We start from the raw sequence: 12,025 nt of genomic DNA on the forward strand, positions 1-12,025 counted from the left end.
AACATCAGCCTGTACCTTTTCTAGATTTTGCTCAGTTAACCGAGTCATGTTAAACAAAGATTTGTTTTCTTCCTGGAGAACTTCAAACTGATTCTTGAGAAGATTGTTGTCATTCTCAATAGTTTTTAAACGTTCAAACTCTGCCTTAAGAGATTTGATCATTTTCCTATTATCAAACCAAATAGTGCGAAGGAAAATTAAAAATCCCAGGAATATCCATAGGTGTGGGGTGGTAGAAACCTCTTGTAAGATCTCCCAAATGGTGCATTCAAAAAAACTGTTGAAATTCGAAATTGTCACGTTGTCAGACATTATTTATAAAAGAAAAAATTCTCTTACCTGTAATGACTGGTTCCTGCCAGTGGTGGCGAAAGAGTCCAGTTGAATCTACGTGTCCTAAATCTGAAATAAAATGACTCAAAAACAAAATTGAAACAGACACCAGGCTGATAAGTAGCAATTGGGCCAGAAAGGGAATAAAGAAAAGTCAGCAAAGTAAACAAATCAAAGGGATGCTGGCGTTTTTGTGCCGGGGCTTGCAGGCTGCTGTCATGTGACCCGAGCGCCGGTGGAGGTGGGAGGGGAACGGAGATTTAGGCGGTGTTAAAAAGGCTCTGTAGATTTCAAACCCGCTGCTTGATTCTCTAGCAAGCAGCAGGGAAAATCGAGTTGCTCAGAATCTCAGCTGCTTCCGCGCACGCCCAGAGAGACTGCTCAGAATCTCAGCTGCTTCTGCGCGCGCCCAGAGAGACCGCCTCAGCGGCCCAGGGGTGCAAGAGACTCTGATTTTGGGCCGGATCTCGGCAAAGCCCCACGGGGAGGGCGCCAATTGTATCCGCGCAAAATAAATGCAATGCAGATATCAAAGAATATTTACCACTTTAATGATAAACTTACAGAACCAAAGTTCCAGTGTAGTACAGGAGGTAGGGCGGGGAAAAAAAGGGCCGAGCTGCTGAGCCGTGTGCCCATTTATCGGCAGGCATACGCTCGAGGCAAACCCCGCCCCCTAAAGGGGCTGTCTTAACCCTACATCCCACCAATTTTCTTTTCCCAAATTTGATCATTTTGAGTGTCTGGCAGCCCAGACCTTTGATTCTGGTAACAAGTAACTCTGCTTTTCTTTTCTTTTCTTTTCTTTTCTTTCTTTCTTTTCTTTTTTGAGTAATACTCATGTTTTGTTTTTATTTTCTTTTTTATTGCTGATAAAAGAGAGAATTTTTTCATAATAACCAAACTATGAATAAAACAAACTGAGTCAAACAATGTTTTGGAGTGCTAGGGTGCAGCACGCCGCTACTGCCAGCAGAAGAGACGACTGCAACAGGATCCTTCTCAGAACGCCCTTTATTGGAGCACTTAACTTGTGGTTTGAAAGAGGCAAGAAGACCCCGTCCCCGTGGAAGCAGAAGAATATATACAGTGCCAGACAAAGCCCTGACGTGTCATCAACCCAATGGCTCAGGCCAGAATGGAGCGATAAACGTGCTAAATAATGATTGGCCAGATCGGATGGCCAGATCGAAAGACTCCCCACGCTGGAGGGGGGAGCTTGTGCGCATGCGCACAAGTTCTCTCAAGTTTGACGTGGAACAGCAAACGGCACCCAGGCTCCCTGCCCACGACATGACAGCGCCATGGTGCGCGCTACATCTGACAGCGCCATGGTGCGCGCTACACTAGGGGGCTGGCTCCATGGTTAAGAGTATTTGTTACTTAAGAGTACTTGCTGCTCTTGAAAAAATAATATAGTTCCTAGAGCCATGCCACAAGGCTCACAGACTTCTAATTCCAGCTCTAGGAGATTTGATGCCCTCTGCTGGCCTCTGCGGGTACCTACACACATGGGCACATACAGAGAGACACAAACACATACGTAAAAATAAAATATTGTTTTAACATATTGGAACTGGAAAGATGGCTGGGTGGATAAAGGAGCTCGCCACATAAGCCTGGAGAACTGAACTTAGTCCCCGGGAACTCACACAAAGTAATTCTCTGCCCTTACATACGTGTTCTGTGACATGTGTAACCCCCTATCATACACGCACACAAGCACACACACAATAATAAATACATTTTAAATGATATTTTTACAATTGTGTGATAAGGGTGGGTAATGGGTATCAAAATGCAATTAAATTAGGCGAATAAGTTCAAGTATTGTATAGTAGTAGAGTTACTATACACACATGCATATACATTTGTTTAAGCATATTTGTTTATTTATAGATGTGATGTTGGGTGTCAGATCCAGGACTTCACACATGCTAGGCAAAAGCTCTACCACTGAGCTGAAGCTACAGCTTCTGCATTTAAAAAAAATTACATTTATGCTGGGCAGTGGTAGTACACACCTTTAATCCCAGCACTCAGGAGGCAGAGGCAGGCAGATCTCTGTGAGTTTGAGGCCAGCCTGGTCTACAAGAGCTAGTTCCAGGACAGGCACCAAAGCTACAGAGAAACCCTGTCTCAAAAATCAAAAAGAAGAAGAAGAAGAAGAAGAAGAAGAAGAAGAAGAAGAAGAAGGAAATGTTAATTACTCAGATTTGGCCATTATATTTTGTAATATATGTATATATAATGCATACTTTGTATGTATATATATATAATTTGTATATATAATTTATATATACATATTCAAAACACCATACTATATCCCACAAACATATATGATTATCTGTTAATATAAAGTTAAGCATTTAAGCTACATATTATATTTATTTATCTTTCTAATACAAGGTCTCCTATTACTCACAGTGGCCTTGAACTCATTATGTAACCCAGGATAACTCTGACCCTCAGAGACCCATGCCTCCACCTCCCAAGTGCTGGGAAACATTGTAATTTGGAAACTGTAAATCTTTTTTTCCTATTTCCTTTAATTTTGAATTTTACACTAAAATCATGCCTTTCTATTTTTAGGAAACAAATTTTGTGTTTAAAAAGAAACAGAAACAAGGTGCGATCGGAGACAGCCAGTGCAGCGAAGAACACACAGCACCGTGCTGCACAAAACAGACAAGACTGTTGTCTACAGCTGAGAAGAGGGAGGGCCTGCTTTGCATTTTCGGTTTCCTTGACACACAGAGAGCACAGATGTATCCATTATTTACATATTAACACGGTCCTCACAATGTGGTATCTATTTAGACCCACAATAGGCAAAACAACGGGCTTGAACCAGTGCCAGGCACCTCTCTCCCTAGGTTTAGGAAAGAGATATCTTCAGTGGAGGCAGCAGGACTCCGTCCAAGGTCTAGCCTGGAGCCTTCAGACGTGTACAGCGTTCTTCGTCCAACAGCCGTAGGCCTGACATTGCTTCTGTCCTTTTTTACTTATATATTTATTTGTTTGACCCTGGAGGCAATAACGATCTCTTTTCTTTGAATAGACAGAAGCTGCCTATGGGAATGCAGCAGCGCCTCCTAGTAACCATGGGAACCTTATTGGCATGGAAACCTGGCAGCCCTGAGAGAGGCAGCCAGAGGGTGGGAAGGGAGAAAGCAGTGAGAAGTGCTGTGGTCCTGAGAAAGAGGGGAGGGGGATGCATCTTTCCATCCTGCTGAGGAGGACAAAAAAGGAGGAGGAAAAAATAGGTCCAGCTGGTCTTTTAGCTCTCTGGCTGGCACCGAGGAGAAGTTGGGCATGAATTCCAACCTTACTCCTTCAACCAGACACACAGAGAGCACCAGTTCACGAGGTCGGTGTAGAAGGCTAACCCAGGCCTGGAGACCTGCAACTACTTATGGTTCTTTGGTTCTGAAGTGACACTTAGTTGCACCAGTAAAATGAGTGGAGTCTAGCAGACAGAATGAAGGATCTCCCAGCACAGGAACAGAGGTTCCTGCTAAGTTCAGATCAAGGCAAAACGCCAACCAGCACTGTACTGTGGAAGGCAGTAAGTCCAGGCCCCTCTGCAGGGCTCATATCATAACTGGCCATATCCCTTTGTAACTTCTCCTTTTGCAGATGCTGCAGATAGAACCGAGGGCCTCATGCTGGCTAGGTAAGTGTTCTCCACCACTGAGCTATACCTCTAGTGTATTTCATAATTTTCATTGCCAAATAAAGAGCATCTTTTATTACAGTTGTCTAGGGATGAACAAATTTCTAAGGAGCACTTATGAAGAAATTTATCTTTTGGTAAATCTGAGAATGACTGAGGATGTGGTAAAGATAAAACAAATAAAGGAGCAAGAACACAGCAGAATGTTATAGCAATACTTTTTTGAGGAAGGAGTGTTGAGAGACTTCCTACATAGTCCCAGGCTGGTTTTTTATATTTCATTATTGTTATTTTATTACTTTAAAAAACACCAATCCAAATTCCCACTCCCTCCCCTTCTCCCACTCCCTCCATACACCCTCCCACCCCTCCCCTTCCAATTCTAAGAGAAGGCAAGGCACCCTGCCCTGTGGCAAGTCCAAGGCCCTCCCTACTACATCTAGGTTGAGCAAGGTATACATCCAAAGAGAATAGGATCCCAAAAAGCCAGTACATACAGTAGAGACAAATCCCAGTGCCACTATGAGTGGCCCCTCAGTCTGCCCCAACTGTCAGCCACATTCAGAGGGACTAGTTTGATCCCATGCTCGTTCCCTCCCAGTCCAGTTGGAGTTGTTGAGCTCCCATTAGCTCAGGCAAACTGTCTCAGTGGGTGAACCCCTCATGGTCTTGACCTACTTGCTCATATTCTCCCTCCTTCCGCTCTTCAACCAGACCATGGGAGCTCAGTCCAGTGATCTGATGTGGTTCTCTGCCTCTGTTTCCATCTGTTGTTGGATGAAGGTTCTATGGTGATATTTAAGATGGTCATCAGTCTGACTACACGGAAAGGCCAGTTCAGGCACCCTCTCCTCTATTGCTTAGGGTCTTAACTGGGGTCATCCTGTGGATTCCTGGGAATTTTTCTAGAGCCAGGATTCTTGCTAACCCCATAATGACTCCCTCAATCAAGGTATTTCTTTCCTTGCTCTCATATCTGTCCTTTCTCCATCTCGACTATCCCATTCCCTTAAGATCTCTTCAACCCTCACCTTCTCCTCTTCCTCTACCCCCGCCCCCATGCTCCCAATTTTGTCAGGCGATCTTGTCTGTTTCCAATTCCCAGGTGGGTCTATATATGTCTTTCTTTGGGTTCACCTTATTATTTAGCTTATCTAGGATCATGGACAATAGGCTCAATGTCCTTTGTTTATGGCTAGTATCCACTTATGAGTGAGTACATACCATATTCATTTTTTGGGGGTTTGGGTTATCTCACTCAGGATAGTGTTTTCTAATTCCATCCCAGGCTATTTTTGTGCTCTGAAGTACTCAGCCTCCCAAGTGCCAGAGATTATACTCATATATATTGACTCATTTCTTGAAAAACATTTAGGCTATTCCTGCTATTTTGTTTTAAGGACTTTTCTTTTTCTTGTGTATGACTGTTTTGCCTGTGTGTCTGTGTAATGATGAAGAAGAAGTCATCCAATCCCTTGGAACTCGAGTTACTCATAGTTGTGAGTGCCACGAGGGTGCTGAGAACTGAACTCTGCTCCTCTGCAAGAGCAGTGCGTGCTTTGAGTCATCTCTTCAGTCTCAATTGTTTTTGTGTATAGGAGCATTTGGATACCAGATTTTGTGTGTGTGTGTGCGTGTATGTATATATATATACATTTTAAAAAATCTATTTATTATATATATATAGTATTCTCAGTATTCTGTCTGCATGTGTGCCTGCAGGCCAGAAGAGGGCACCAGATCTCATTACAGATGGTTGTGAGTCTCCATGTGGTTGCTGGGGCCTGAATTCAGGACCTTCGGAAGGGCAGGCAGTGCTCTTAACCACTGAGCCATCTCATACATTTTATACTTTATTTATGGCATATCAGATGTCACAGTCTGCACAGTATGATCAGGTAAAGAAATGGTGCCTATGAAGGCCAAGGATGGATGATGTCATAGTAATCCCCACGCTTGGACAGCGAAGGCAGGAAGAGAAGTTTAAGCTCACATTCAGTTACACAGAAAGTTCAAGGCCAGTCTGGGTACGGGGAGTTCTACCCCTTTTAAAGATTTACTCTATTTTTTCCAAATTTATTATTATTACTTTTTAATGGTATGTGTGTGTGCATGTGGGTATAGGTACTAACAAAAGCCAGGGGTAGGTGTTGAGTCCCTAGGAGTCACAGTAGTTGTAAGGTGTCCTACCTGGGTGCTGGAAACTGAATTAAGTGCTCTTCACTGCTCAGCCATTTCTCCACCCTTACTTTACTATTCTTCGTTTTTCTTTATTTAATGAGTGTGGGTGTTTTGCCTGAATGTATATGTGTGCTTGGAATTGAGTTCAATTCCTCCTGTGCTGTCAATGATCCATCTCTCCAATGCCACAAGACTGTCTTTTTTCTTTGTTGTTTGTTTTCTTTTATTTTTCAAGACAGGGTTTCTCTGTAGCTTTTGGAGCCTGTCCTGGAACTAGCTCTTGTAGACCAGGCTGGCCTTGAACTTACAGAGATCTGCCTGCCTCTGCCTCCTGAGTGCTGGGATTAAAGGGTGCACTACTTCTGCCTGGATGCCAGGGCAACACTTATAATAGAAAACATTTAACTGAGGTCTTGTGCTTACAGTTTCAGAGGTTAGTCCATTATCATCATGTCAGGGAGCATGGTGGCAGCTAAGCATGGTACTGAAGCAGTAGCTGAAAGCTACATCCTGATCCACAGGCCAAGAGAGAGACTCTGAACTTGTCTTGGCTTTTGAAATGTCAAAGGCTACCTCCAGTGACACACTTCCTCCATAACTCCTAATCCTTCTAATTCTTTCAAATAGTGTCACCTCCTGACTAAGCATCCAAATATATGAGCCTACTAGGGCCATACTTATTCAAGATGCCACAGGATTGGAGAGATGAATCAGTTAAGAGTGTGCACTGCTCTTGAAAAAGATCCAAGCTCTCTTTCCAACAGTCATTTAGGGAGGCACACAACTGCCTGTAACTCCGGCTCCAGAGAACCTAATATCTTCTTCTGGCCTCAGAGGACGTGTGCACAAACCCACACACAATAGCTGGAGAGATGGCTCCATTGCTATGAGCAGTTGCTGCCCTTGCAGAGGGCCCAAGTTTGGCCCCCAGCACCTATATGGTGGCTCACAACCATTTATAAACTCCAGTTCCAAGAGATCTGATGTCCTCTTCTGGCTTCTGCGGGCACCAGGCATGCAAATAGTACACTTGCATACATACAGACAAAACACTTAAACACATATAAAAGCAAATAAGTACTTTCAGAGAAAAAACCCTCCCCTCCCATACCCAATGAAGATCAAACCAGGGATTATTTTCTGAGCCCTAATACTAATACTCATTTTTTTTTTGTTTTTGTTTTTTGGTTTTTCAAGACAGGGTTTCTCTGTGGTTTTGGAGCCTGTCCTGGAACTAGCTCTTGTAGACCAGAGCAAACAAAGAAAAGAAAGAAAAATAAGCCGGGCGGTGGTGGCACATGCCTTTAATCCCAGCCCTCAGGAGGCAGAGGCAGGCAGATCTCTGTGAGTTCGAGGCCAGCCTGGTCTACAAGAGCTAGTTCCAGGACAGGAACCAAAAGCTACGGAGAAACCTTGTCTCAAAAAATAAAAAAAAAAATAAACAAACCCCAAGAAACATACACAAGCCCCCCCAAAAAAACAAAAATAAAAATTTTAGCACTCAAGAAGTTAAAGCAGAAGAGAGGTTGTTGGAAGTTTGAGACCAATATGGAGATATAGTGAGTTCCAGATGAACTTGGGCTAAGGAATCAGACTTTGTCTCAAAAATAAATAAATAAATAAATAAATAAATAAAAAGGTAAGTTTCCACAGGTCACCCAGAGAGCTAATGGTAAAGCTGCTGCTGAGCCCAGACTCAGGAGTTTTGCCAATGAGCCCTTCTTCTTCCCCTCGAGTTCAGAGAAGCTTTTAATGTGATCAGGTTAGATCTCCCACAATCCCATAAAACATGACACACCACACTGGGAATTCTTCCATATCTCAAAAGCAATGGTAGACATCGAGAGATTTCTGTTCTAAACAAGGTAAGCAGAAAGATTTAAGAGTGATTCTACTCATTTCTTTTGGCTTTAAAGAAGGTTGCTATTCTCGGGCTTGCGTGGAACCTCTCCTAAGAGGTGAGGCATGAGCTCTCTCTGGTTCGTGTGCTTTGTGTCTCATTCTTGTTCTGTTGTTATACACAATGAATAGATCTGAACCTGGAAAGAATCTGGATTGATTTGAATATGCAGATTTCAACAATCTGAGGTTGCCAAGCCTCCCAAAGCTTCTGGTTTTCTATTCATTCTGTGCCCAGCTGCTTTGTGTGTCTCTAAGACAGCAGTCTGCAACACAGGCTTGTATTACGGCCCAGGCATCCAATCAACAGCCAACAGTGAAAGTTTCCTCTCCGAAACCCAGCTTCAGTGCTATGCCATGTCAGGAATTTCATATAACATCATCTGTCCCCTTCCCTCAGTCTCTGTCTCTCCATCTCTCTCCTCTCATATTTTTAAGAACTTAAAAATTGTCAAGGTAAGGGCACTTGCCTCTAAGTCTAATGACTACTGGAGCTCAACTTATAACCAACCACACACCACACACAATCACACACACACAATTTAAAAAATTCAGTGATATTTATTGCAGCATTTGTTAAGTGCAGTTTTTTCTTTCTTCCTTCCTTCCTTTCTTTTCTTTTTTCTTTTTCTTTCTTTCTTTTTTTTTTTTTTTGGTGTTTTGAGACAGGGTTTCTCTGTAGCTTTGGAGCCTGTCCTGGAACTAGCTCTTGTAGACCAGGCTGGCCTCAAATTCACAGAGATCCGCCTTCCTCTGCCTCCCAAGTGCTGGGATTAAAAGCGTGCGCCACCACCGCCCAACCCTAGCAGTATTTTTGGTAAAACTAGGTTTTTATAAGGAGGTGCATAAATGTGGCTAAAAGAGGTTTAGGAGGCTAATGCGAGTTTGGTTAAGCGAACAGTGTTTATCGGAGTAACTGTATTCCCCACCTACTGAGAACACCTTTCCTTCAAGGCCTGGAGTTTAGGGTTGGTAAGCTCTCACCTGATAAAGTATGACAACCAGGGGAGATTGGCCTGCTTAACTCCTGCCTGCACTGACTCTGTGGGTAGCACTAACTGCCACAAGTGAGGCTTCAGGGGACATGGGCGTTCTCCTCTCATCATTTTCACAGTGCTGAACACTGTCATGATTCAAGGCCGAGGACTTCAGCCGGACAGCTGTGGCCTGGAGCAGCACTTGCACGGCATGCTGGGCTCTGCAGATGTGCTGGTGGTCAAGTGATTGTTATTTGACTAGATAAGTGCAATGGGATGGTAACATTCTATGCCATTTTCATTTCCTCGCGTTCATTTCTGAATCATTACTTTTCTGATACCTGGGCATGTGGAAGGGAGCAGAAACAGAGATGAGTCTAAGGCTGGAAACAGTGGGAGTTGGTCCTAAGGTTTAATACAAATGGAATCTCTGATTAAACCGGGCGCCCAAAGTTTCCCTCAAGTGAGTATCCCATCTCCATGACACTATTGTCTCAGACATCTTATGTCTTCTTCAGCCCAGGCACATGCTGATCTGTATTGGTAAGTCACTTAGCCACAGAGCATGGAAGACTGGTTTTTCTCTTTGACCACTGAAGATCTAAAAGTTTTCCAAATAATGGGAAACATATTTCCCATTTTGTTTTTATTTTGCTTGTTTGAAACAGGGTCTCACTCATAGCCTGGTCAGACTCTTGGTGGTCCTGCCTTCTAGCCTCTTGTGCTCAAATTACAAGCTGAACACTGCCACCCTTGCTGCTCCCCAACTCTCATGGTACTCAGGATAAAGCCTAGGGTCTAGGCACAGGCAAATGCCCTACAACTAAACTGTATCTCTAGCCCCAAACTCATGAGAGATATGGCAGCAAATGCCTGAATTCTGAGATCTTGGAAGCCTGGGGCAAGAGGATCACTTTGAGTTCAATGCCAGATTGGGCTACCTAGTAAGTTCCAGCCAGCCTAGGGAATGTTAGCAAAGCCCATCTCAAAAAACAAACAAAAGCACCCCACCCAAAACCAAAATAAAAAATATTACATTTGTGCTATAGGAATTTTCATTTTTTGGGGGGATGAAACTTCATTAGCTAGTTTGTGTATTTTGGAAAGGTTGTTTGTTTGTTTGTTTTTTGAGGCATGTTCTCATGTAACCCAGGTAGGAAAATGACTGTGTAGTTGAGGATGACCTGCTACTCCTGCTTCCCACCCGCTAAAGACTGAGATCACAAGCCAGACGTTGGTGGCACATGCCTTTAATTCCAGTACCTGGGAGGCTGAGGCAGGCCTGGACTACAGAGCGAGTTCCAGGACACCCAAGGGTACACAAAGAAACCCTTTCTCAAAAAGCAAAACAGCAACAAAAACGGAGATCACAGGCATGCATCGTTACACCCAGGTATTTTATGCTTTTCAGCAGTCTGGAATGATTTACTATCAATTTCTATATAACTGTTAATTCTCTTTTAAAGTAAGACGGTCTGTTTCCCAGCACATTTGTTTTGTGGTAGAAAATAATTGCTTGCTGATGAGGTAGCTAAGAATAGATTTTGAAACTTGGGGAATATGCTGTTTCCCTTGTGATAACAAACCAGGGAGTTTTCATCAGCACAAGAGATTAAGGATGAGCTGATGTAGTGATTCATGCCCATATTGTGTAACCTTTCCTGGGAGATGTGAACAGGTCTATTCACCCAAGGTAAGGTATCAACAACAGGCCAGAGCAACAATTCTACACACCTCTATCTCAGTGAGCCAGCATAATTGGGGTAATTATGTGGGGCACAGATGAATGGTTCCTTGTAGGAACGTGGGTAATTTAAAAGTCACTGAAAAGCCCACTCCAGCATGGGTGACCAAAAGCTCCCTGGAGCTCCCTGCACAATTTATAGATAATGTGGCTGGTCAGTCTCCTCTCCGGCAATTGTTCCTGCTTATATAACTTAGGAGGGGACCAATGAATCTTGTATCTTTCAGGAGCTTCCTGAACCTTGGGTATTTCATTTGCTTCCTGAGTCATTGCCTCCCTTCAAGAGTAACTCCTACAATTCAGAGGAAATAACTACACAGCATCTCAGTGCTTGGAAGGCTGAGATGGGAGTTACTGTGAGTTCAAAGCAGGCTGTATAGTGAGTTCAAGGCCAGCATGGGATATAATCTGAGATCCACACTTTAAAGTGGGGGAAGGAGGGAGAGAGGAAGAAGAAAGAAGGAGGGGGGAGAGGGAAAGAGGGATATTTAATCATCTCTTTAAGATAGAGATGGCCAGACACGGTGTCACATGTCTTTAATCTCAGCACTCCAGGAGTTTGACAAAGACCAAAGTCTGTGAATTCAAGGTGAGTTCCAGCCTGGCTAGAGATAGATAGTAAGACTTTTCTTTCTCTCTCTCTCTCTCTCTCTCTCTCTCTCTCTCTCTCTCACACACACACACACACACACACACACACACACACACGACGGAGATGAATAATCCAGACCTGTGGCACAATTTTGTAATTTCAACTACTTAGGAGATTTAGGCAGGATGATCTCAAGCCTGGCCTAGAGTGACTGAGTCTCAGAAGATAGTTGGGGATATAGCACAGAAGAAACACGCTTGCCAGGTATACACAAGATTTGACCTCCCTGCCCCACAGGACTGAATTAAAAAATAAGAAAATATGAGTTTGCCAGGCAGTGATGGTGCACTCTTTTAATTCCAGCACTTGGGAGGCAGAAGGTAGAGACAGACAGATCTCTGTGATTCCAAGGCCAGTCTGGTCTACAAAATGAATTCCAGGATAGCTAGGGCTTCTTGAAAGAGAAGAGGAGGAAGAAGAAGAGGAAGGGGGGAGGAGGAGGAAGAGGAGGAGGAAGAAAAAGAAGAAAAAGAGGAGGAGGGAGAGGAAGAGAGGAAGAAGAAAGAAAATATATATGAGTTTATTTGTTTATTTTTATTGTATGAGTTTTTTGTTTATTTTTA

This window comes from Microtus oregoni, unplaced genomic scaffold, assembly GCF_018167655.1.
Source record: "Microtus oregoni isolate MIOR12 unplaced genomic scaffold, Mior012 000008F_ref0000371, whole genome shotgun sequence".
NCBI classification, from domain to species: Eukaryota; Metazoa; Chordata; class Mammalia; order Rodentia; family Cricetidae; genus Microtus; species Microtus oregoni.